The sequence below is a fragment of the Chamaea fasciata genome, unplaced genomic scaffold (genome assembly GCF_029207755.1).
Source record: "Chamaea fasciata isolate MVZ Bird 193981 ecotype frontalis unplaced genomic scaffold, bChaFas1.0.hap1 SCAF_6, whole genome shotgun sequence".
Classification (NCBI taxonomy): Eukaryota; Metazoa; Chordata; class Aves; order Passeriformes; family Sylviidae; genus Chamaea; species Chamaea fasciata.
In genome coordinates, this window is record NW_027094091.1 from 38,965,558 (window position 1) to 38,993,187 (window position 27,630).

A 27,630-nucleotide genomic window follows, 5' to 3' on the forward strand; every position below is an offset into this window, starting at 1 on the left:
GTGGAAGTTTAAAGTGTTCAGTTGCCCATGGAATTTAGCTCTAAAAAGCACTCTCCCAGAAATCTTAAAACCAAGGAGTCCAATACATTTCTAGGGGGTTTTTGAAAAAGAAAAAAAGAAAAAAAAAAAAAAAAAAGAAAAAAAAAAAGGAGCATTAAATTAAAAAAAAAAAAAAGGAAAAAGAAAAACAACAAAAAAAGACAACGACCTGTAGTAAGTAAAGAGAAGCTGGCACTTACTGATTGCCAGCGATTTGTGTATATATTCCATTGGGTTTTCTCCAAAAGCATCCCAGTTCTATGAAATAGCCAGAGTCAATCACCCGAAGCTGCTGAAGGATCTGATGTAACGCGATTCCCTGATGCTTTTCAGCCTCTGCCCTGCTCTCAGCAGGTACAGTCCACATCAGACCAGAGGGTGGTGAAAGTGGCAGCAGAGGCACAGCTCAACACGTGTCTCTCCTGTACCTGCCTGCAAGATACCGGCATGTGGAGGCAAACTGAAGGGATGGAAGTTGTAGTAATGCCTTTGGGGCAGTCAGGACTGAAGTTTGCACCTTGTAAATCGCGTTGAATTTTAATGCCTAGTGTAACATGATTGTAAACAAGACTAACAAGTATAAGAAAGAAACCCAGTTCAGAAAATGTATCAGCAACAACTTTGAAATTCAGGTCTATACTGATGTAAGTATTAATAATTAGAATGATATCACCGTGTCATCAAAAACCAAACCTGTATGGGTGCAACTTATATGAAAAAAGATTCTTTTGAAGAGCCTTTCTGATCAATTTGTGAGGTTTTTTCCTGTTGAGTCTTGGTTTGAAAAACACAAACACCATTTATACAAACTAAAGTATCAGCCACCTTGAGCTGCATTAGCTACATGTTAATTAAAAGGGATCTCTAAACTATATTTTTAATATTCTGATTATTCTATTATTTAAAAATATAAAATATTTTCACATTGCTCTTTCTGATCTTTTGTATAGTGATCCAAGCATGAATATTTCCAGAGCAGACAAAGGAATGATGCTTATGAAACTCCATGTCAATACATAAAAATAGAATACATGAAATAGAACTGCTCTTAAATTAGGAGAATGTGGACATGATTTGAACATTGTCACATCCAATGTATCTTTTGCTGGATCACCTTTACAACATATATTCCATTAGTAGCTATTATAAATCTCTCTTTATGGTTTCTAGGAGTGAAAAGATAGTTACACATACCTCAACTTCTTTGTCTATTTGATGGATTGGTTGCCCCATTTTATTAAATGAATTAAGGATTACATATTCCAGTCAGAAGAAAATTTACACCTGTGTATACATTGAAAAATCTTTGACTGACTGTTTATGCTTTCTTGCTCTTTGAAACAGATATTTATATGTCTGCCTGAAGTTAGATGTGAATTCAAAACTTACAGCTTTTCCTATAAAGAAAGTTAAATTCTTCCACTTCTCTTATCTCAATAAAGCTGCTGAATATTTCACACTCTGCTTAACTGATAGAAAGAATTTTATGTGCAGTTAAAGAAGGGGCCTGTTTCCTGATATCATCCTACAGTTGATTAGAGGATTTTTATATAATAACCTGCAATTCCTTTAAGCAAAACAGTGATATTTTGTATTGCTGGGCATATGTGTATTATATTAATTTATATAAATGAATATTTTACTTATGCATCATTAAATAGTTAAATATCTGTCTGCTGTGGTTTAACCCCAGCCAGCAGCCAAGCCCCAAGCATTTGCTTGCTCACTCCACCACCAGTGGGACTGGGAAGAGAGCCAGAAGGGTAAAAGGTAGAAAACTCATGGGCTGAGATTAAGACAGTTTAACAGGGAAAGCAAAAGCAAAAAACACAAGCAAAGCAAACAAAGTAATGAATTCACTGCTTCCCATGGGCAGGCAGGTGTGGAGCCATTCCCAGGGGAGCAGGGCCCCATCACATATAAGGCTTACTTGGGAAGACAAAGGCCCATTGCTCCAAATATCCTCTCCTTCCCCCCACTTTATACACTGAGCAAATTGTCACATGGTGTGGGAATGTCCCTTTGGTCAGCTGGGGTCACCTGTCCTGGCTGTGGTAAATCAACATCATTTGCTACCTTAAAGCTGCTGGAGGACCTGATGAGCAGTTTCTTCAGTGAATGACCTGATCAGTCATGTGCTGTGGAAATAAAGGAGATGGTTTATTTAAAACTTCTTAGCTGTTTATGCAGCGTAGGTATGTGCCTGCTCGGAAGAAACGGCCAGAGAAGTACCAGTAGAAAAAAGTTGCCAAATGAATAAATGACGTGTATAGAGTGTATGTATCAAAGAGAACACAGCCTTTGGACTTACATATCTGTAACTTCCTAGTTATCTCAGTATATCCTAAGTTCATAATGGGTATGTTCTAAATTCTTGTTTGTTGAATCTGCTTATTTTGTTTCCTTATCTTATCAAGGCATAAGTTAAGTCAGGTATGTTAGCTGTGAGAAATGCAGTAAGGTATAACTTTAACATGGTATACTGAAAAATGACCAGTCCCATGTAAAAAAAGACATTTATTCACTTCATAGGATCTTTATTAACAATTATGTAAAAATGATATTACAGAGATAAATTTGGCTTTCTCCCTAGACCTTGCTGGTTAATGATTGGTGAAAGCTTGACTGAGAGCATATATCCTTCTTTGTTATCTCAGTAAAGAAGTGAGCCAACAATGTTAGTGAGTCAGCAAGGAACATAAAAAAGCTCTTGCTATATAATAATAATGATAAAAAGGCAGTTGTATAGTTATAATGCTGTTACAAAAATGTTGATGATTCTCTAAGTCTGCCCTTTTCTTACCAGTGTTTGCAACTACACCGTGTTCAGTTCAGGGGCATTTTCTATTTGTAGAAATTGCCAGTGGACAAGTAGCTTTTCTAGCTACCCTTTTGTGGGTTTTTTGTTGGGTTGGCTTGTTGGTTTTCTTTTGGTTTGGTGTGGTTTTTGTTATTGCTGTTTTGGTTGGTTGGTTGGTTTGGTTTTTTTGTTCTCCAGATGTTGTGGCCAATGTCTTTAATATTAAATGAACCTATTTAACTTTGCTGTCCACATATTCCATGTTTTTACCTGTCTAAGACACTAGCAGAGATGAAAAGGCAAAAGATCCTGTTGTATTTTGTATTTATTTCTGTGATATTGATGACTTCATAACAGTGGTGGAATGAAATTTTGTTTGTAAAACTGGACCTAATGCTGCTGATTTACAGGAACAATTCTAAAGATGAGTGATTATTTTTGTTATTTTTTGTTAATAACAGCTTGAAATCCTCATAGGTCAGAGTGCAGATGAATTCAATGTAAAATTGATTACTTTTGTTCTGGCTCATATGACAGCTGTACATGTAGTGCTAAGCACATCTTTATAATTTCTTTCATAATGTTTGAAGACATTTTCTGTGCAAGAATATAATGATAAATAATTGATACATATTCTATTACAAAGGAAAGACACTTCAGTGTGAAATGTGAACATGTAGCAAAACTCCTGGATTGGGAGCAGGGCTTTCCTTTAACCAAGATAGGCTTGAAATTGTTGGGGTTTAAGCCATTTGAAAGAAAAGATTTGTCAAAATGGAATTTTCTATATCCCAGTGACACACACACTTTACATAAAGATTTGGGAGGGGCGTGTACACACAGAGGACAGATCAGCTCAGGGCACCACAGCTCCGCAGGCCAGGAGGGTGCAGCCCATCCCTGTCCACTCCTTTGCAGAGCACCTTGTGGTAAACCAGTGCCAAATTGAGACTGTCATCATAGCCTGGGATCTTCAGCTGGTTTTACTCCAGGAAGAATCAGTCTGCCAAGCTCTGCAACAAGTACCTGTGCAGGGGGAAGAGAAGGGTTTCTTTGTCCTCTGTAACAAACAGAATTGCAATATTGTAATAGTATATGTTTCAACCAATGTGAACAGTGGGACTGTATCTTTTTTGTGCAGTTAATATTGAATCCCTGTGGAGTGGTATTTCCAAAAGTATGTATACCAAGCAATATTTCCTTTAAAATACTATGAACAAAATAGCAGACAGAAAACATCTTTTTCAGGGAAACTCTACCTTTTAAACTTAACTAGGCTTATTTGGTCAGAGTTTTCCCTTTTTTTTTTCTTTTTTTTTTTTTCTTTTTCTTTTTTCTTTTTTTTTTTTTTTTTTTGGCACTAGTAATAAGGATATATAAATATCTTATTATTTAGCAAAATAGTAACTTTAGAGGAATTGAACTACCAGGAAAGAAAGGATTCAAAATGTTCATCAAAATGCTAATTAAAACACAGTATTTTGTTTTCATTCAGAATCTCAACTTCAAAAGAAAAAAAGTGGTTAAAAATGTTTTTAGGTTTTTTTAGGCTTTTTAAGGGTGTATGTATCATCCTTATCACACTACATTAGTCACGTTTTCCATTGAACAGCAGGACTGTAGCTCATCCTCTGCCCCTCCCTTGGGTAGGGCTTTGGTTTGTCCCTTTTTTTTTTGTAGACACATTGTTGCACATTTCTCTTTAGCAAATTTATACAAAACAGGGGATTCTAGGTTGCTCCTTGGGCAAAAATTGATAAGATTTAGGGTAGTGCACATGATCTCTTGGACTTCAGTAGAGACACTACACTGAAAATTTTGCAATTGCAAAAGGACAGGTTTCTGAATTCCCTTCAAGATCCTATGTGTTGGAGTTTTAGGTTTTTCTTTCTCTTTTTTTAATAGAGAGAGAGAACTGAGGCCATATCAGAAAGCACTCATATCCTATCTTGCGAGAGATTGGAAGCCATAAAGGGGAACTACTAAATTTTCTATTCTAAGTCATTGCTAATTAGTCAATCCTTTCAATAGAAAAGTTAAAGAATATTGAATTATTACCTCATTTTGCAGTGTAGGACACTTCTAGCTTAAGTTGTGTGAAATGAGGTTGGGCAGTTGGCCTTGTCTTCCAGGCAACTAGCAGTAGGCCAACGGGAAATGGCCTCAGTTGCACCAGGGGAAGTTCAAGTTGGTTATTAGGAATTTTTATTTTTCACTAGAAGAGTGATTAAACATTGAAACAAGCTCTCCAGGGAAATGGTGGAGTCACCATCTCTGGAATTGCTCAAAACTATGAGTAGACATAGCACTTCATTACGTGGTTTAGTGGCCATGGTGGTGTTTGGTAAAGGCTGGATTCAATGACCTTGGAGGTCTTTTCCAACCATGGTGATTCTGTGAATCTATAATAAGAGGTGGTGTTCATCACTTTATGGGAAGTATGACTCACCAGTCATTAATTTTTTTTCAATGTAACTCATCTGGATATGAAGTTTTATGGCCTGTACTATCAACAGATGATCTTTACTTTGCCAAACCAGGTGGCTGCCTCTCTACTGACATGATGAGAAAGATTATGTTTAATTTTTCATGGCCAGATTATTTATTTGTGTAGCACATCTTGTCTGCACAGTGGTTTCCTGTTTAAAGCTAAAATGAAGGTGGGACTTCGTAACAGCAAGTTGCGCTTGGGTTCCTTTTTTCGCCTTCTCTGTTTTCTCACAGTTGCCTAGAATTTGATTTTGTCTCACTGAGATATGGAACTGAGAACACATGGAGAACTCTGAAAGTATTTAACCACTTGGAATACACATTTACAGACACATTTTTATATTCACAAGCATATCCATATGCAAGGCAAGTGATGTATGTGTAGTACATAACAACAGTATTTGAGCTAATAAGATGTGTGTCAGCTTTCAAGCTCATCATATCACTAAAATGACGTAGAAAGAAAAGCCTGAAAGGTGAATTTTCTTTAGAATTAGAGGCAAATGACTGAGGTTCAGTTTGACTCACCTGCTTATCTCAGGAGTGTGGAGAAGATGTAAAGTAGCTGGGTATAGGCAGTAGTGAATCCTTCTATGCTGTCTAAAGGCAGTGGAAATAACATATCTGCTTCCTTTATTTGAATAACCAATATATATGTATACTGTTATATATACAACCAATGTATATGCATGCTGAATGATCTTACAGTCCTACGTGTATTTCTTCAGCTGAATCCCTCCTTTTATAAATCACTGTTATACCTGTCAACACTTTGATCTCTTATAACAAGCTCCAATTCTGTAAATGCTTAAAGGAAAAATTTTGCAAACTTTTTTTTGCCTTGTACCAACTGGACTCTATGTAGATTTCACCTTTCTGACTATTTTAATGGTGGTATTTTGCTGGTAAATGAATATGAAGGGGATATTTTGATTTATCTGCTTCTCTGGGTGCTTAAAATAGACAAGGATGTGAATTAACATGGAGGATTATCTATTCTCCTTCATTTATTGCCATTATCCTAGGAACAATAGGTAAAGTAATAGTTGATATAAACATATACTTCCTAGTTTTCTCAGAATGTTAAAAAAGTCTGTAATTCTTGGTATAACTCAGTTTTGTGTTTTAATATGTATTTTGGTATCTCAAAAGGAAGTCAGTCTGCTGTTTCCCTCAACTGAATGTTTAAAAAGTTCGCTCCTGTATGAGTCTATGGTGCTTTAATACAAATACCTGGTATTTGTTTTTAAGGAGTTTGGGACAGCCTATCAATTTAGGCTCCTTCCTAAGCTAAGCATCCAAAGATTAATGTGACATAGAAATCAGTGAAGTAAAAACAGGTGTGGCACCAATTATTTTCATATTCCAGTTTCCCTTTCGTAGTTGTTTATATTGCAAATAGCCTGCTTTGACCAGGTCTTCCTGGTCAAAATGCTTGTCCAAGGTCTTCCTGGACTGAAACTTTGCAGCCATAAGAAACTTGATGGAGATAGCTGGGGCTTCGGATTGGCTCCAGTTCTAGCTCTGCTGCTGAATCTCAGATGGCAAATTTGTTTGGAGGTGGTTGCCCTCTTCTGTATCTGACTGAGCAGATCCTACATACCTTGTACAAAAATACATAGCTGGTGATGTTTTTATGGAAAAATTACTACAGCCAAGTACACTTTCAAGGTATGTTTTAGAAAAATCTGCTTTCATTTGACCCAGTTTACAGATAACCCTGTGTGAAGTCATAATTTTTTAGCTATTACTATAGAAAATGGTACCAAATAAGCTACAAGAAGGAGTGGTAGTAGGATATATATGGAGGAGTAAACACCTTCATATTTCTGTTGTGAGAAATAACTATCTGGATCTGATGAAAACCGCTCTTTTCCTTGAATTCAGCAAAGTCCCAATGTTAGCTCATTTGAGGGAGGCAAATCAATAATGACATTATGTAAAAACACCTAAATTTCATGCAGCCAGCTATTGGATTGATGTTATGTTAGGAACTTACATGGTATGCAAAGCTTCTTGACACTGACTAATTTATTCAAATTACTCTGAGCTGTCTGTATGCATTTCTTCAGTTTGGCTTTTATGCTAATACCTCAGAGTTTATATCATATGCAGTACCTATAATTGCAAATGACCAAACCAAAATTGAAAGGGACAATAAACTTTATATTCCTACAGTACTGACAGACTCTAATCAGCCGAAAGGGCAGCATGTATTCCAGTAACCTTCTGCCTGCAGTATGTAATTTCCATTTTCAATTAGTTTACTTTTCAGGAAGTCGGTGAAATTTGCTTTTGCATACGTCTACTAGGGATATAGTTTTGTTCCTTGGTTTTGACCTCCGAGAGGAGAAAGTATGTAATACTAGAAGAAGTGTTTATTCAGGAGTCTCAAGTTTCCTAGTGTCCACAGACATTTCTGATTTTGTTTTCCATGATCTTTATTTAGGGAATTAAATTAACTCAAACCAATATGGTGACATTTTTCTATTTGATTAAATGAGAGAATGGCATTTTAATCATTTTTAAAAGGGAAAGAGACAATTTGGTATTAATTAAAGGATTTATTTATTGAAAACTCAGTAAAAATAATTTTGGTAAGTGCATGAAAATAGAACTGAATTGAAATAGAAGCAATTTTTAAGACTTCTGTCCATACATAAGCACTTGTTAAAAATTCCAAACAAATTATTATTATTGTCATTAGTAAAACTTCGTAACTACAATTTTATATATTTACTAAAACATTCATGTTATTGATAGTAGGCTGTTTTACTTTACAATCTTCTGAATTTAATTATTGGATTTTTATTTATTTTGGATAATTATTTAATAAAGGTATAGGACTCTTCTCAATTCTTGTAAACCTCCATGTTTATGTGAATAAATGTCATTGCATATATTTTTCCTCCTAACTTCCAGGTTCTCTGCATTTTTTGAATAGTTAGGACAGTTGTACACATCTCCAATTTCCAGGACGCAATCCACTTGACATTCCCTAACTGCTTAGTGAAGCATTTTCACTTATAAAATAAAGGTCATCTAATGCCTTAGAATTAATCCAAATTCAGTGCAATGTCACAAGAGGGAGCCCTTGTCAACACCAAAAAATCACTACCCGATTTTGCAGAGCTGCATGAATCACTTTCCAAGTGAAATGTGGGTTCTGTGCACTTGCAGTGAAAATAGTTTCACACTAGAAGAGAACCTTCTAAGACAGGTTATATACAAGCTGATTTTTTTACATAGGAAAAAAGCCAGAAAAGTATTTGAATAGAGGTTGAGCATTTGAATGGGTTTGAACTGTGATTTTTAAATTACTGCTTTTGCTATTTTTCCATAGGAAGGGATATGAGGCTAGAGCATTACCACTGATTTATTTTTAAAGATTGTCTACTTTTATAATGTAATCTTCGTCAGTTTGCGGGATTAATACATTCAGAAATATGTTTCTTAAAGAAAATTCTTTAATTAATTTTTCCCCTATTTTAGGTTCTGCTTTACACGGGAAAGTATTCAGTCTGGTTTAAGTTTAATTGTTTTGCTTTGAGTGAAAAAATGATACGTCTTACAGTGTTATGGTGCTATCATGGTGAAATTCCATATGATGTTTACTGAAGAATCACCTGAGAATAGAAAAAGATAGTTTCAATTTGCAGGTTTCTTAAACATGTGTATCTAACCACTTTAATAAAAGAGGTCTTAAACTAAACATTTCAGGCAGATCCCAAGTATTCTATTGAAAATCAGAACATTTCCAGGCTAAATTAGTAACAATTCCATGTCTCCTCTCTGTCTGTCCATAATGTTTCTTCAACATTGAGTGCTATCTTTCTTCAGAAGTTAAGTCGGGGTTCCTAAAGAAAACAGTGCTCTATCTTTCTGAATATTTTAATACACTGTCTGTGTAAAAAGGAACAGAATGAAAGGGAAAACAAAAAAGAAATGTTGTTCAGAACTCCAGAGTTTTGGTTGTTGTTTGCTTGTCTGGTTCTTTTAAATAATGTTTCATTTAAGGTATCTGATGGAATGATTTTCTCACCTAGACATGCTTCAAAATCACCATAATGGTGAAAATGTTGGTGCAAAAATCACTGATCATGGAGCACATGAGCACAGCCTGAAACTGATGCATCGCAGCAACTTCTGAGAAGACATTATGCTGCTTTCTTCTCTGTTTGAGGAAATGATGATATTAATATGGTTACAACCTACAATATAAATTTAAAGAAGTTGAAATGTTACTCGGTACATATAGGGTAGAAAATTTAGTTTTAAAACATTGATTTTATAGCAACTTCATTTTCCTTTTCACACTTTCACACAATATGAGCAAGTTTAGAGTGTTGACTTGGGTGTTAAATACTCATTCTCAGGCAAGGAGATTTAGGGATACAGTTTCTTTTGCTTTATGGGACATTATGTGGTTAATCCCTGTTCAGGTGGTGTTAATTTACTTTTGTGTTTCTGAAAGGATTATTTTTAGTCTAGGAGAGTTAAAGACTACAATTCATTGAATTGAAAAGAGAAAGAATTACAAGTGACTTCACTTAGGGAAAAAAAAACCACATTTGGCCAAAAAATTGACATTCTCAAGGTAATGTTGAAGCCAAGTAAGTATTAGATAGTAGACCATTTTAGCTAAGCTTCTTATGTGCAATTTTATATTTTCACCTTCTTTTGCAGAAAATACATACATTTCCCCACCAGTGTTTTAAGGTGGGATAGTTTGGATGTGGAATCTGATTATCTGAGGTGATTGTTTGAGGTTGAATTGCAACATTACAATTATTTCACCTAATTTTTTTGAATTATCCTCAAAGATATAGAGCAGAGACAGATATGGAATAGGCAGCAGCTATGCTCCTGGTAAATCTTTTGCTTCTTCCCTCCTTTTTCCAGGCATGGATTTTATAACATGCATGGCTTTTGCACTGAAGATTGGCATGCTTTGGAACCCAAACATTACCTAAGTGTCTAGTTTCCTGCTTTCAGACGAGATAAAGTTAATTTTCTTTCTAGTAGCTGGCACAGTGCTGTGTTTTGGATATAGGGAGAGAATAATGTTGATAACACACTGCTGTTCTAGTTGGCACAGAGCAGTGCTTACTCTAAGTCAAGGATTCTTCAGCTTTTCACAGTGCCCTGCCAGCAGAGAGGGTGGGGGACACAAGAAGCTGGGAGGGAACACAGCCAAGACAGGTGACCCTCACTGACCAAAGGGATATTCTACATCATACGGCATTGTTCTGAACAATAAAACTGGGGGGGGAATTGGCCAGGGGTTGGGGGCTGCCTGGACATTGGTCAGTAGGTGGTGAGAAACAGTGTTGTGCATCACTTACTTTGTATATTCTTTCATCCCTTGTATTATTTTCATATCCTTTTCTGTCCCGCAATGCTGCCTTTCTCTCAGTGCACAAGTTCTACCTTTTTTTTCCAGTTTTTTCCTGCCTTGCCCTGTGCGGAGTGAGTGAGCAACTGTGTGGTGGTTGACTCTCTGCTGGATTAAACTGCATCAGCAGATTCAGTAGAGCATAGGTTGGCTTTTAGCTGTATTTCATGTCTTCTTACCTAGGACAGAGACTGCCCTAACTCCACTGGAATGCCATATCCATCAGATATGATTTGTTAATAGCACAGGCTCCACGGAACAGGGACAAGTCCTCCTTTCCTCAGCAACAGGTCACTGGGAGCAGCTCTATCACCAAGCAGTGACTGGGGGGCCCATTGAGGAAGTGGGGGGTCTCAGCAATCCTCACTTTGGCTCAAAGTCCTGCTTAGAAACAAGACTGGCCCTGCAGCCTTCTTATCTGGAAGCTTATGATTGAGGAATATATATGAGGGAAACTGGTTCTGTGTGCTCAAATCGAGCTCATGATGTCAGAAGCTGGGCCATGTACTGTGGAAGAGGAGTGCTGTTTGCCTTGGCTCACTGGATCTTGGTGGGAGCCATGCAGAAGAGCAGTAGTATTCACACAATCTGTGCCATTGACTCAGCTCCACTAGAGAAATGTACACTGGAGCAGCAGGAATCAAGATGTTGAGTTGATAACTTCTAAGCTGCCTAAGCTCTCTGCTTATCTCTTTACTCCCACATAACATGATAGTATTTAAAGGAACAGAGGTCTAAACTGTGTTCTCCAAAGTTTCCAATATTTTTCAGGAAGGGTAAAAATTTTTCATTTGCTGCTATTGCTGGAGCAATGAAACCATATTATGCTATCATATGTGCACAAGAAAAAGAGAAGGAAAACTGTATATTTCTTCTTTGTATCTGTGCCTCTGTGGAGGAATTTTACATGTGTGGGAGATGACAGGAATATAATATACATGTTCAGCTGAAGGGCCATGACCAAACAAAAGGAACATCACAGAAATAAAGTACAAAGATTAATAGTAGCAGAAGGATGGAAAGGTCTAACCATTGTTATTATAGTTAAACATGAAACATTTTTCTCTGAGATTTCTGTTTTCTGAAGACAGGGATGGTAACTCATTCCCTAGCCACTGTCACAGTGGATAAAATGTTCTTTTCATCAACTTCAGATCCAGCCAGTATATCTCTTGTAAACTTTCTTCTTGTTTGTGCTCTGCACAAAATTATTTTCCAAAAGAATGACTTCTGGGAAGATCAAGCGGGAGTTGCTTTTTTACAAGCTAGGATCAATTTTTGTAGCTATCTTTTTTGTGAGCTAGTTCAAAGTCATACTGTGAAAAGCATCCCTTTAGAAAACTTAATTTTTCTTTGGAGAAAGACTTAAAATTTTAAATGAGATGGTTTGATCAGGCTTACAAAGTACTTGTCAGAAAAAGGCAGATTTAGCTACATTATGGACTATCTCTTCCATTTGATTTCATTTGTGAATTTCATGTTGTGTATTTACCCAAAATGAGGAAGTAAATTTGATTTGCTCCAAAAGCTGTTGATTAGAACTCTTCCAAACTTCACACATATAAGCCACACTTTTCAGTTTATTTTTGGAAAATTGTTCCCAGTTTTATAAGCACATCAGCTCCAATAAAAGAGCCTGAATAGTGTCTCAGTGTTCCTATGTAAATCAGAAAGTTATGCCACTAAATTCCATCATTTGGTTGCCTATGGTAGCTGGTAAAATAACTCAGATTGAATTAATTTTTTACTTTTCTTAAATTTGTTCTTGATATACTAACACAGGTTTTCCAACTTACCTGGTTTTTACTATTACACAGAGACAGGAAAATTCTCTAACACTGATGAATTTGATTGAAGGATTACCACCACATTAGGCATCAGAGAAAGATTTCAATCTCTTAAACTCTTTGGATGCTTAGTTCTATTTGGTTTTATGGTCGCTACCACTGCAATACCATTCACAACCCGTATTACTGTCGCTCAAATGATCTGACTAATTGCAACAGACTAAAGGGGAATTTAGTAGTTGTGGATGACTCTCTGAACTTTGTGAAAAGAAAAGTAAATTTAAAATTTTTCATGCCACCATGTTCAGTTGTATTTTCACTGCAGATTCCAAGCGCGGCAAAAAGGACAATTTTCATCACAATAAAGATAATGGCTGCCATTTTAGGTTAATATGAGGCAAGCCTGTAGAAAAATCCTTTTAAGTTGTCTCTTGAAAAATGGGAAGTAAAAATTGTGTTTACTATATAGTTTTTACCATTTTTTAGTATTATATTTAGAGATGCTCACAGAAATGAGTCTTAAGAAGTGGTATCTCAGCTTCGATACTAATGTCCCATGATAAATGTAAGATACCATGTCAGGTCTTAAATGACAGGGTGCACATTGCTAGGTGATTCTTATACCCCAGGGTAGATAGAACTTCAAGAAATTATTTTAATACTCTCCTCTGGCATTAAAATATGAGTCTCTAAATTATATATGAGTCTCTAAACCCCCCCTTAAAAGAGCATGAACATCTGTCTGTACTCACCACCTACTAGTGGAGCAGAGATACATTGTATAGCTAGGCTTAGTTATTAAAAGAAATGCAAATGAAAGAACAGAATATAATTTCTTTCATTTGATTCTCCCCAAATTGTGACTGGTAGCAATTCAGAACTTTTCCTTGTAGTGAGCATGGTCAAATATTTCCAGTTTCCAAAGCATGTTTTAAAAATAAATAATTGGGGGGGGGGAGGGGGGGGGGGAGGGAATAAATATCTATTGAGTAAGACATGAAACAAAAAATTATTGAGGATAAATTTCCCAGTTCACCGAGTCCTTGCAAGTTGATACTTGTCCTGAGTCCAGCAGCTTTTCAGTGGCTTCATGAGCTGCACAACCCGCACACAATAGTCTATAGGTCCTACAAAGAGATTTTTTACACCAATTCTGGTTTGTGTGTCTTTTCCATGCCAAAATTACGCCTATTTCCTGTCAGGAGTATCCTAGACTCAACTCTTGTTGCAGGTACCCATTCTTCTTAGATCCACATACCAGAAGTGTCTCCAAGCTATGTATACTTCTTGTTCGGTTGTCTTGTTGAGTAACCGTGTTAATACACTGGTTACAACATAGAAATCAATTGAATTATTGCACTACAAGATTATTCTGTAGATACTGGTACTGATATGAGACTTGGAAAAGGCATTTAGAAAATTGTAACTTAAATTATTCCATATGCTGTGCTTACCTAGAAAGGAAGTTACACAGATTAGGTAGGTTAAGGCCAAATGAATTATGGAAGTATTAAATCCCTTAACTGAGACAATCTCTTAGCCACTGTCTTAAGGAAGGACTGAGAAATACAGCAATTCTGGCAATTGAAAAGGAGTTGATCTCTTTCTTAACAGACAAATCATAGAAGAAAATAATGCTTTTCAGTAGGTGACAAAGGGCTTCTGAGAGAAAAATACGGAACATAGTCCAGATTCCTTCCAACTGTTTAAAAAAGGGAAAAAAAGAGAGTCTCTGAAAGAGAGAAACTTTCAGCATTATATTTTCTTTCTACCTAACAGAAGGGAGAGGGGGTATGTATGACCTTCCCCACTTGGCATTTTCTTTGCTGTTTCTGTCAAACCATTCAAAGAAACAGAAAAAATCCATGAAACATCTTTCAGAAGGAAAGATACTTTAAATCTTGTATTGTGCTGATTGTTTTCCTCAATTTAGTTTTCTCATCTGACTCTAAAGGTTTGAGCATGTAAGAGGTCAACTTTTTTTTTTTTTTTTGTAAGAGGAAACATTTCTAACTCTAATGCACATGAATGCTCTTTGTTACCATGGAAGCAGATAAAACCATTGATTGAGAATATCAGCAGTCACCAGTGCAACTACCAGCCCATCAAGAAAGTCAGATAAAGTGGCCAGTGAAACCAAACAGCAATGCTGAATGATGCTGCAATAACTGGTATCTGATTTACCCCCTTTGTCTCAGCTGCTGTACCAGGTTTCAGGCAGTTTTTCCCAAAATGAAAAATTTTCTTTTGCAGTCAGTTGTGAGTAGTGGGCCTTTGCTTCTGAGGACATATGCTTCTGTCTTCCATAGGAACTCCCAATTCCTGATGGGAGCCTGGATTATATAATCTGAGGTCAGATCAAAGGAGCAGTGAAGATGTTGCTACTGTATCGTACAGATGCCACCAGAATCCTTGTTAATGTGGCTTCTTGTCAATGTTGAAGTTGTCATGTTGAAGTGCTAAACAAAACAGATGTGTGGGGTGTTGGGGTTGAGATACCTGAGAATAGGTAAATACATATATTGTAACAAAACAGTTTTAGATTGTATTGTGTACGTGTACAGGCAAACATGACCCAAGCCACACAGACACTATGCTTAACATAAGCACCTAGTCTTGAGAGGTGAAAATATTTTATTAAGATTATTGATGGTTTTCAGGGTTTTTCAGGGCAGGAATTCAAGGTAGGCACATATGGATTTTTCCATTAAACCCTGAGTGAGGTTAGTGCTAGGAGGTCATTATGGTGTGCCATAAATTATGTTTTAGTATGACTTTGCTGTCTTGAATGGTTAATTCAAAATTTATCAGTAAAAAAATCTCTGAGGGAAGTAATAATGGAAAAAGGAAATTGAACAAAGTAGAAGAAAAGGAGTTTGAATTTTAAATAAAGACAGATTCTCATACTGCTGTAGTAGCCTCTCATTTCTTGTTTGTAAGATAATGAAGATGTCAAAACTTTTCCTTAAAGACAAAATGTTCTTTCTTTCCCATAGAAGTAATAAAATGTCAGGAAAAATCAGAAACTGCTCAGAGCCCATAAAATAGGACTGTTATAAATTCCTTGACACATTATGAAGAGAATTATTTATTTAAAATATTTATTTTGGCTCTAACAGCCCAGTTTTCACTCTGCATGTGATATTATAGATATTTTTTGATGATTTCTCCCTTAGCCTCAAATAGAAAGGTTCAGAAAAGCCGCTGCCTTTTACCAATGGGCAGCTTCTGGAAATGGGAATTCAATGACCTGGGCAGGTCAGGATCTCATATCACAACATGCCGCTAACATGGTTATGGTACAATGTAAAATGAGATTTCCCCCAGCTGCAGAATCAACCTCTAAGTTATTCTCCCACTCAGTTGACTCTTGTGCTGGGCTGGAACACAGCTGGATGCCAGGATGCCCACCAAATCTGTTCTGCAATGAGAAACCAAATCTAACAAACACCCTCCCCCCAGCCTCCTCTTCTTCCAAGGCCTGACTTCACTCACAGTTTTCTCTATCTCGTCCCCATCAGTGGTGCAGGGGGACAGGGGATGGGGGCTGCGGTCACTTCATCACACATTGTCTCCCCTGCTCCTTCCTCCTCAAGGGAAGGACTCCTCACAATCTTACCCTGTTCCAGCATGGGGTCACTCCCACTGGAAACACCTCTTAAACACAAATCCTTCCCACAGGATGCGATTCTCCACAGACTGCTCTGGCTCCCACACAGTTCTGTCCTTCAGGAACAGGCTGCTGCAGTGTGCAACCCCACGGGATCACAAGTCCTGCCAGCAAGCCTTCTCCAGCACATGCTCCCCTCTGTACAGGTCCCACAGCAGTCTGTACCAGTGCAGGCTTCCCACAGGGTCACCCTCCTTCAGGCATCCATCTGCTCCAGCATGTGAACCTCCATGGGCTGCAGGGGCACAGCTCCCTCACCACGGGCTGCGGAGGGACCTCTGCTCTGGCACCTGGAACTCCTCCTGCCTCTCCTTATTCACTGACCTCGGTGTCTGCAGGACTGTTTCATTCACTTATTCTCTCTCAGTCCTCTCTTCACTGGCTCAAAGTGCCATTTGTGCAGCTTGCTTCCCCCTTGTCAGATCTGTTATCCCATTGCTGGTGGGCTTGGCCTTGGCCAGCAGTGGGTCCATCTAAGAACTGGCTGCCATTCCAAGGGGAAGCTTCTGGCAGCTTCTCTCAGAAGCCACCGCTGTAGCCCCCCTGCTACCCAAACTCCTGCCACACAAACCCCATACAACTCTTTTGGTTATAAACTAGCCAGCTGATACCTCTTTAGCTGTTAGGTTTCTCATTAAGCTGGATTTTTAATGGTGTCTTGACACATGTGAGAGAGTGTATTCTGTTCCAAGATCACTATTGTTTGTGGCGTGTAAATGGAACTTCAGTGACATCCTGTGGCAGCACACAGACAAGTTGTGTTCTGGACACCTTGAGGGATGAATTTCATAAACAGCCTCTGTTTTCTTATGATTTGGCTCAAGGTCTGCTTCTGGAGTGCTCAGGCATATTTTGGCAGAACTGTGTTTTCTGGCTTAAATAGTAGGTGAGCAAGCTGTTACTACAGCATCATTTAACAAATAGTAAAGGATGAACAAGATTAATCTCAATTATCAGATACCAACTCAAAGAGCAAGTCATCTCACATACAGTGCTGTGTCCTCCCGGGGGATTTTTTTTAAATGCTTGAGCAGAATTTACCAGAATTGTCAAACAATAAAGAAATGAGTTTCACAGGGATGTGTAGGAGAGCTGATGAACTATGTTAGAGTTAAAGCATTTTTTGGCAACATGACTCTAGCAAATTTTTTTGTTTATTTTTTTAAGGTGACAGAATTTAGGAGACTTGAATGCAGAGTATAGTACTATGCTATTTGAAAAAGTGGTGTTATTTTAGTAAATAAATTTGTATGTCCTTCACCAGACCATGGAGGCCATTGCGAACCTTATAAATGAGTCATTTAAATTATCTTGTAAAATAAGAAATCTACAAAACATCTGATATTAAGCATTCAGGTAGGTACCCTGTTGTGTCCAGCTTTGGAGAAGAGTTGATTATCTACCATAAAACTAAAATGAAGTTATACTGTCCTGACTTCATAAAGAGATGTATCACATACAGTAGTGTCCGTAGTGCAGGTAGCAAGTCAGGACTATCAGATTTTCTTTTTCAATAATTTAATCTGAATATTGTCACTAGGACTTGACTTCTCTACTTCCATTATGATTTATTTTAAAATATTTTTAATTCCACAAGAGTAAGTGAAAACAAATTGGAATATGCCTGGTAATCAGAGGTTATTTTGCTCCTAAATTTTTCTATTTTCTGCAAATAGGGAAACATAACAGATTCATTGTACTATGTCCAAACACTTCATTATCAGTTTTTATGGCTACATATTTGTCACAGCAAATTCAGACACATTAAGATTCATAATTTTTTTAGTTTATTTCAGGAAAGAACACCTACTGTTCTCTTGAGTCAATGCAAGTTTTTTGATGTCAATGTAAACAAGGAGAAATCCTCTGACACTGGCATTAGATTAATGAGAATGAGACTGTTACAAGAAAACAGGGAATAGTATGTAACTAACATGAATTTTTCTTCAGGAACATTGTTCCAGCTCAGCAACTATTTGTCCAACAGAAAAGATCAGGAGATATTCCTGGTACCTAGAGGCTGTTTCTCCTCTCAGTGATGGAAAATGGCCTCTACCCATCATGCACTGAAAATTCCCTTTTCAGGGTGTCTCAATAATTCAAAGTTTTTTTGCTGTTCTGGGAGCTGGGAGGGGAAAAAAAAGATAGTTTTGCAATGATCAAAAAAAATGGGTAAACTAGACTAGTTTTATGTTGCTGAAACCTTTTGCTGATTCTAAAATAATGTGTAAGGCACTTCATTGGTTAATAAAATGCTTAGAATAAATTGTGGTGGGTTGGCCAAAAACCTGTTTGGCTGCCATTTTTCTTACGGTGTTTTCATGTGGCAATGATGCAAACAGTGTTGTATGAGTGGGAAAAAGATCGAACTGGTGAATTGGATATAAATTAGTGTCTTTTTAGATATCAGAGTATCAGAAAAAATATAAAGAAAAAACATGGCTTGAAAGAAAAGTCAAAATAAAAATGAAACACCACAGGTTTTTTCTGTTTGCTGTTTATTGCAAAAAGAAATAGAAGGCAAATCTAAGGAACCAGCTCCACTTTGCTAGAAAGGTTCAAGCTGATACAAAAGATGGCTGCAGTGTGGAAGATAAGGTAAAAGAATGTGGCCACAATGATGGACAAAATAGTTCTACAATATTTTAATTTTTATCTGAGCCAACATCATAAAGGCAATAAGCCCATGAAAGTTAATTTCTGATTTCTCAAGAGAATTCATGGTCAGATTTGTTCCATGTGCTATGAAGACAAATTCTATTTTTCCGTGACAAATTACTATTTCTGTTTATAGGAAAGGAAGATGCAGTCAGAAGAAAAATTCTGTGTTATAGCTGTATTTGACAGGCTCCTTGTTTGACTTATTTGAAAGATTTAGGAAAAAAATGCCTGATAAATAAACACAATATTATGGTAGGACCCAGAAGAGAAAAACAGAAAAAAAACCCAAAGCAAACCCCGAAGCAACAACCAAGTATGATGCAGAGGGTGGTAGTAGTTTTTTTTCAGGGAGTGGGAAGTTCATAAAAATATTTGCTAAAATTGTTATCCATCTGTACTTATTTCACTAAACCAAGGAAATACCATTTTATTTTCTTGCATGTTAGGGGAAAATCTTTGAAACACAACTGTCACATCTACTCTCCCAACTGATTCATAGCTTTTACTACAAATGCTTAGCATCTGATACTGTAAATTTTAGACTGTCACTGTGATTTCCCTGCATTTTTCCTCTACCCTCTGCTGAATCAACCTATATACAGATAAAAAACTTAATTTTGAGGGGTTCATTATCATACTACTTAGTTGCTCACTATATAAGAATTCAACTTCTAGAATTTGCATCTCCTATTTTGCCAGAGAGGTTGCCCAAACATGTTGTGGACTCCTCATCCCTGGAGATGTTCAAGGCCAAGCTGGATGAGTCTCTGAGCAACCTGGTCTAGTAAAAAGTGTCCCTGCCCATGGTAGCAGGGTTGGAACTTCAGGACCTTTAAGTCATCTTAAAACCAAACCATTCTCTGATTCCGTAACTTTATATTTTAGATTTCCACAATTTTTTGGGTTTAGAGCATGACTTGCAAAATCCATTTCTTTGCATTTTGAAACACTTTGTTTCTGCAGCTATGAGTTCCTTCAGACCTTGTGACACAAGGGAAAAAGACTGATATTGCTCATTTCTCCATAGAAAGCATTCAACATCTTTACTCACACAGCCCAGATGAATTCCCCACATTTTTCCAGGTGAAGACAAGCTATACCTTTACAGCTGTTACAAATGAGGGCACCTGACTACCTTGATCAAGAATAAGTGGAAGCCACATTTTAACTCCTTGTTCTTTTTTTAGGTATATTTCTATTTTTCTGATGAGTGCTGTCAATCAATTTCTGGTATGAAGACTGTCACAGCCAGAGGTGATCCTGTCCTCTGTTCCAGCAATATGAAAGCAGTGATATTAGAGCCATTTTTATTCAAAGCTTAATATAATGAGGCCTAATCTAGGTGAATTATTTGTGTTACCACAGAATTCCAGAAAATGTGACTGTGGGAGATGTTTTCAGCCTGAAACTCTTTCTGTCCATTGTGGTGGTTCTGCAATTCTGTTCATCTCTCTAGAGGTAAAATTGGTTGAAGATTATGAAATTTGACCTTATTAAATACACCTGCCATGAAATTAGCTGGAGGTGTGAAAAAACCAACAAAATCCCATTTGAATCTTCCTATGCCATGTCTTAAGTAATCAAAGACAAAGCATCACACCTGGAATGTAAGAAGAACATTTTGCTTCCTGTAGGTGCTTTTCAGGTAGGAAAAAGAAACCTCTGGATACTTAATAACATAGTGTCTTGTGATTTTTTTGTATTATCCAGGTTCTACCCTCACGTTTAGATATGGGCTGTTAAAGTTATTTTATAAGCTTGAAGTATAGCACAGCCAAATAGATGCGGTAGTTGTAGTATTTGGAGTAATAATGACATATGCTCTTTGTCCTGAAAATTGGTAAATATTGCTTAGATATACAAATTCCAGCTTCTGAGATGTTGTGAACTATTTCTGTTGTTTTTGAGTGATGATAGAGTCTCCCCATAGGTAAAATAAAATACTTTTGTTAGTAAATAGTAATCTGTATAGCTGAAAAACAGAAGTCAGAGTGAACTGGAAATCAATTACAAACCCTTTGGGACATCTCTTAATTAATGCTTAATAGTGGCTCCTTTCTTTCAAAGATTTAAGTAGAGAATGGATTGGAGAACTTGTTTTCATTTTAATCCACCTAACTTCCATCTGTCTGTGCATATTTTTGGTGAAAGATCATTTCTTTTCATGACTCTATAAGACTACTGCTCTGCTATATTTCATAAACCTGACATTTAAGAGATTATTCTACAACTTACTTTCTTCCTTCTAATGTTTTTTTTTTAATAGCCTTTTAGTCTAAAAATAATCTTTTCGAAACATATTCATTAGGGCTGTGTTTAATGTTAGATGAATGATTGGTGATAGTGAACAAGCTCTTGTTCAAGAATGTAGGTGCTGAGCAAGACTTCTATCAAAGTTGTTTCTTCTGATAGCTGTAGCAAATCGTATTATTGCACACTTGAAAACAAGGAGGTGTGTTCCCTGCCTTTACTCATCTCCTTAAGTTTCACTAGAGAAAAGGCCCGCTTATCATACTGCCATAAGGAAGAAAAGAGCAAAACAGGTGAGAAAGAAAGGTTCCTATTGACAAAAAACACCATAGTATGCTAATGGCTTAGTGCAAAACAGCTCCTGTAAGTAGCCTGTGCTAGGAAGGGAAGAGCATGAGATGCTTAGGTTTGGAAGCAAGAATAGGAGAGGATATATGTCCTGAATCAGAGATGGAATGAGAGATGCTGAGACTGGAGTAAGGAATCAGCAAAGGAAAAAATGTTCAGAAAGGCCAGAGCCTGGGTTAAAAGCAGCAGAAAGGCTCATTACTCCATTCAGTATTCACATCCAAAACCTGTATGTAGCCGGAATTTTCAGTTGTCATTTCTTTGCTCCAAGAGACTATTTTATTGTGTAGAGAAGTAGTTCCTCATGTCCTTTTTATGACTGGTCTACAGTAAATAGCCTACTACTGTAAAACCAGTAAAATTTACTACTGTTAAAAGTTGTTTAATCTGATCAAGTAGGAAAGATCTGTGCAGTGGTTTTAAAAGTTACATAATATAGTAATGAACCATATAGGTGTCAATGTGATACATGAAAGAATCTGAACTTTCAGTATAGTGTTTTGTAACATATACGACTGAGGACAAACTTCATTTAAAGAACACATCAAGACACAATTGCGAAGTCGAACGTTGGAAAGTTATGAAATGCAGAACTCAGCGTGAATGTTTATTTTCCTCTCCCACTTTAATTATAATTACATAGCTTCTCCTAAGATCTCCTTCCCCCCCTTTACTGGTAGAAAGATTGGGTCTGATTAGAATTCAGTGATTGAGTGCACATTTTCTTTTCACAATTTATTGCAGAAAAGGTAGGCAAGAGCCCCCACCCTTAATACTTATCAACTTTATTAATAATGAGGAGAGAGAAAATATGCGTGGAGGAAAAAACAGTTTTTCTGATTCAGCAAACTGTTTTCCTCCTCATTCAGGACAGCCAGTGCAATGTTTAAGTGACAAGTATATTCCAACACTGCCTACTTCTATATACTTATATAACTACTTTTAGTTCATCCTTTGGCACGTGGATTGGGTGGAAGACACAGACTGCAATGTTTTGAGAAGGCCACGTCAGTGAACACAAGTTACATATCTAAAGAGTATGTGTCTGGGAATTTTTCCTGATTTCAACCAGTATGTTTATTCAGAGACCTAGCCTAGATTCAAAGCCTTCCTGTTCTGAGGCTGACACAGAAACCTTACTTTCCTGACCCCCCGTTATCCAGATGAATGGTGTTCCTTATTTTACCTTGCCCTCTGCAAGAAAGGATTCCTAAAGGCGCACCTGTCTGACTGACTCCAGTATTTCAGAATGTGATGTATGAAGGCTTCCTTGTAGTTGAAATTTGCCATGAAATATCACAGTGTAAATCTGAAATAACTTTAAAACATTTAAAATAACTTTCTTCTGCTTACCAGCCCCATTCTAGTTCCATCAAAGCATGTTAAAATCTCAATGACTTCAGCGTCATCAAGAATAAGGTCTGCATGTGGCTTTAAAAACCATATTAGTACTATCTTGCACTTATATGGCATAAAGATCCCCTAGAGCTTTTCTGAAAAAAACCTGTTTTTAAATACAAGAGTGAACAGGACAATATGATACATAACCTGCAGAGCTGAATAGAACAGAACTTAATGTGGTCATGCCAGTATAATGGTGCTCACAGCTTGCAATTTGCAGTAGATACTGCAACTCCAATAAAGAAACAGTGCTTTTCTCTTCAGAGAGCACAACACCAGCACAGAACAGGAGGCTGCCACACAGTCCTCCTGCAAGATGCTGCCACTGGATAAAGCCAGGAGCCACAAGTACCTCAGTAATCATGCTGTGAGCAGAGGCATTGCCTCTCAGCCAAGATTATGTAGCTACACCTTCCATCAGCTCCTCAGGAACCACAGCACATTGGTAGGGTCATGATTTTGTGGCTCAATATATTTGGAGAAGATGAAAAGTCCTAATACTCTGCAAAACTTCAAGGACTATGGATGCGGTGGCTTTCACTCAGAGAGAGGTTTAGTATCTCAGCTAAAATAAAATGGTGAAAAGTAATGGAAAAATCTCATAGATAGGGAATCTCCAAAGTTTAATAGTTTTTCAGTATAAATAAAATTTTGGAGAGATTGCAGAAGGGAAGTGTAGATTTCTTAAACTCTCTAGTATATTAACGCTCCAATTTTTTTTCTATGCATCCACCACAATGAAGCGATGAAATAGTTATGTTAACCCAGCCACTTCATAAGTGTGTGTGTACATATAAAAATAAAAAAAAATTAAGTATATATATATGTCACTTTTATAAGTATAATTTGTTTGCACAAGGTGAATTAATGATTACTTGATGAGTTATATTGCAGCCAGCCCATCAATATCTTATCAGAATATTTTACAGGCCAAGAATTGAGTTAAAGTTTGATATAGTGTGAAATGATAAATAAGAGACAAAATAGAAAGTAACAGGTCAAAATACTCATTTAGTGACTTTGGTTGTTTACATCACCCATGAAAACACATTCAGGGCAAAAATTTCTATAGTCAGATGAGAACTCCTCCTCTGCCCTCATTTTGTTTTGTTCTGCAGATTTTCCAAATCCAGAGTATCGAAAGAGGAATGGATGATTGTCTATACTGCTGACTTGAACCTGTCAAGGTACAGACAGAGGGATTTTCTACGGGATGAACCTGACAGATAAAACCGGTTTCAGTTACCACTGCAGACCCTTTTCCAGGGAGTTGTAATGATTTTGAAATGGCCAGAACTTTGGATAGAGTTTCCAAAAAAAAGTATTATTTATTGATCTTTAGGAACACATTAAGCCTGAAAGATGGTTAAGTAACAAAAGCTGATATATGCATTGTCCTAACTACATTGTAGTAGAATGGCTAATCTTAAATATATTTGCGCAACCAATAGTGGGACTTAGAGACTTATTTTTCTCTGCTACACATTCTTTTCAAGCCTGACTTCCTGTTTGGAGTTTGTATAAATCCATCTCTTTTGAACATGTTTTATCTATGTCAGGGTCCTTGCCAAAAGGTTTTTTAAGATTCTGATGAGGAATTTAAGAGTCAGGATCTTAGAAATTAGGTCTCATATCTTAATGGGTTTTAGTATCAAAATCATATTAATGATTGAATAGTGAGACATGTAGTTCATAAATTGCCTTGAAATCACCTAGGTAAGGCAAATAATTTTATTTGCCTTTTTTTTTCTTTTGAGAGAGAGAATCCCTACCATGCAAGTGCCAGAACTAACAACAGAGTAGTAAAGCATCAGTTAGTTAAAATTTTCTTTAGAAAAAGCCTGACAGAAACTTACCCAAAAAAAACTATTGCTGTTGGCTCACACTTGTCCCAGAGGGTTCTGCCTAAAATAACAGAGCTGTTTAATTATTCTGAAATTGATTTATACACAGATTTATGCAGCTGGGAATTTTTCAGGGCTCTGCACCATGACAAGCAGTTGAATTCTGAGTAATTACTTCTCTATAACTAGCTTTCTGAAAGAATTGGGTTAATTTCTCCTCAGTCTTAAATGAATGTTTATACAAATATATCTAATATTTGAGATAAAATTCCCATTTCTAAAATGGAATACCAGAAAAAAAATGGTACCAAAAATTCACATGGCAAAAAAAGTAAATTGTTTGAAAATCTGTGAATTTCATGGAGAAACTGATATCACTTTTTGTCATTTGATTAATTTTAAGTATACTGGATACACATTGTAATTTCCAATATGAAGTTTGCCTGGTATTATACTGATGTGTTTCTTGGGAAAGGCCATAAGCAAAAAAATATATCTGGATGAAGAGAGTACTTGGTAAAAATTATTATATTGCTTGTATATTGTGGTCTATTTAAAACCTAGATTCAGAAGAGAGCTCAACACAGGTTTCCTGAGAGACCAAACAAAATGTGTATGGTTGACATTCTTGTGACAGGTAACCATGTAAGAATCTATGAAACATATTTTTACAGGGAATTTTCAGACAGATTCACACTTGCTGATGCAGCCCAAATACCCTGAACATCCTTAATACTTATTTCTAGCCTTCATTTGTTCTGTTGACTTATGCAGTCTGTAGGAGGGTTAGGAGAACAAAGCTCTTTCCCAGCGCTCACAGGTGAGACATGTTCCATCCATGTGTATAGCTCTGTCTCCAGGTACATCGCAGCCTGTGAAAGTCGGCAGTGGCACCACAGTACAAAAAAGACATGAAGGCATTGGAGAGCATCCAAAGAAGGGCAGTGAAGATGGTGAAGGGCCTTGAGGGGAAGCTGAATGAGGACCAGACGAGGTCACTTGGTCTGCTCAGCCTGGAGAAGAGGCTACTGGGGGAAGACCTCATTGAAGTGTGCAGATTCCTTGTGAGGGGAAGAGGAGGGGCAGGCACTGATCTTTCTGGTGATCAGTGGCCTGAGAGAATGGCCTGAAGTTGTCAAGGCAAGGTTTAGGTTGGATATTAGAAAAAGCTGCTTCACCCAGAGGGTGGTTGGGCACTGGAACAGGCTCCCAGGGTAGTGGCCACAGTCCCAAGTCTGACAGTTCAAGAAGTATTTGGAAAATGCTTTCAGTCGCATGGTGTGACTCCTGGGGTATCCTGTGCAGGGCTAAGAGTTGGATCCCTTCCAACTCAGCATATTCTGTGACCAGAGCCAAATCAAATTTGAAGAGTGGATGTCCTTTATTTTTTACTGTATTACTGTAGTGAGCTATATCTTCATCCTTAAAGTTAAAACAGACATATGTTTTAACCATATTAATTGTAACCTAGGATAGAATATTCTTGTTACATGTGACATGAGTCTACCTTTTATATTTAACATATCCAGCAATAAATTGCCATCAAAATCCATAAAAATTGGTTTGTAATGAAAAAGAAGGTTTGATTCCATGAGTAGGTTAATTCTAAGTGTATGCATGCACAGATCAATAGTCAGTAGAGCTCTTTCTCTGCATGCCTACACAGCCAAAACACCCAACATTTAAGTGTGTTAAGTTCAACAAACAGTTTTGAAAAAATTGTTCAAAAAAGTTCAAGAACTTTGCTTAAAAATACACAGGTGGAAGACAGACCAACAAAGGTAAAATGAATTGAAGCACTTCAATTGAGGAGTTAAGTTCAAGAAAATAGAAGTTGCTCTTCAATATGGCTGTAAAGCAAAGCAGTAAAGGGAAGCCAAGATTATCCAAAAGGGCACCTGGAGTAGATTGCTCTTATGTCAGAGTGTAGCTCATTTGCACATTAAACTTAGTTGATTAATAACAAAAGACCACCTACAAGCTATTACAGTGTATTTCATGGATTGTATACTGCTGAAAGCACCGTATTTTTGCATACTAATAGGTTAGATATGATGTCAGAGCAATGAAGAATCACAACTTCACCAGGCATATCTTAGAATACCAAATGAAAAGAGATGCCTTATTACAAATCCTATCAATAATACAACACAATTTAAGACAATTTCAGGGACAGCATTTTAATTATTTTAATTAAAAAAAAAAAGAATACTTGGCTATCTTGAGAAACGAATAAACGTACAGTTTGACCTGTATAATCATAGCCAATTGTGTTAACAACCCATAATGCCACCACAGGAACACAGTGTTATTATGCTCATCACATTTAATAGATGAAAATGTATCTGGTAATTCATTTGGAGTTGTATTATTCCATCTTTTTGATTATAGTTTTCCCAAGTAGCACCCAAATTTGACACATACAGATTTTGAACATGCAGATCTGTGGTAGTGAATTTTGTTTATGTGAAAGTCACAGAGGGTGAGTTTGGTTTAAATACTGAACACATTACCTGTGTGTCAGGAGACATTAACACAGTATTTAACAGAAGCATGGTTTGGTAAGCAGAGGAGAATCTGCCTTGTCTCTTTCCTCTCCTTTTGAACTTAGAGAACAGTCTGTTCTTACAAAACTTGAAAGATCTAAATCTTGGCACACTGTTACAGGAAAAGGAATCATTCACCATGCATTTGACAGAAGTAGCCCTCCTGTTAACTCTTGTGTGAAATCCCTTATATCCACTCAGATATAAACACATTGGTTTAGTCTGCATCTATCCTGCTAGACAGGAAAAAGGTGACAACAGAAAGAAAGAAGAAAAAAAGGCAACAGAGAAGATACAGAGGTCTAAAGCAAAATCTGAAAACGAGCTGAGGGCCATCCTGCTCCATCTGTTACCACTAACATTTTTCATAGTGCCCTACACATTCTTCCTCTTTTTTTT

The 27,630-nt window shown here is 37.0% G+C and overlaps 1 long non-coding RNA gene across 1 annotated transcript; it reads left to right on the top strand.

Annotated features, from left to right (window-relative positions):
- The first annotated feature begins 20,031 nt into the window (after positions 1-20,031).
- On the top strand, positions 20,032-26,226 carry LOC136290632 (uncharacterized). Its single transcript, XR_010721263.1, has 5 exons — positions 20,032-20,096; positions 20,208-20,300; positions 20,420-20,487; positions 23,960-24,028; positions 25,534-26,226. It is a non-coding gene; the product is annotated as an uncharacterized lncRNA (long non-coding RNA).
- Positions 26,227-27,630: the final 1,404 nt, after the last annotated feature.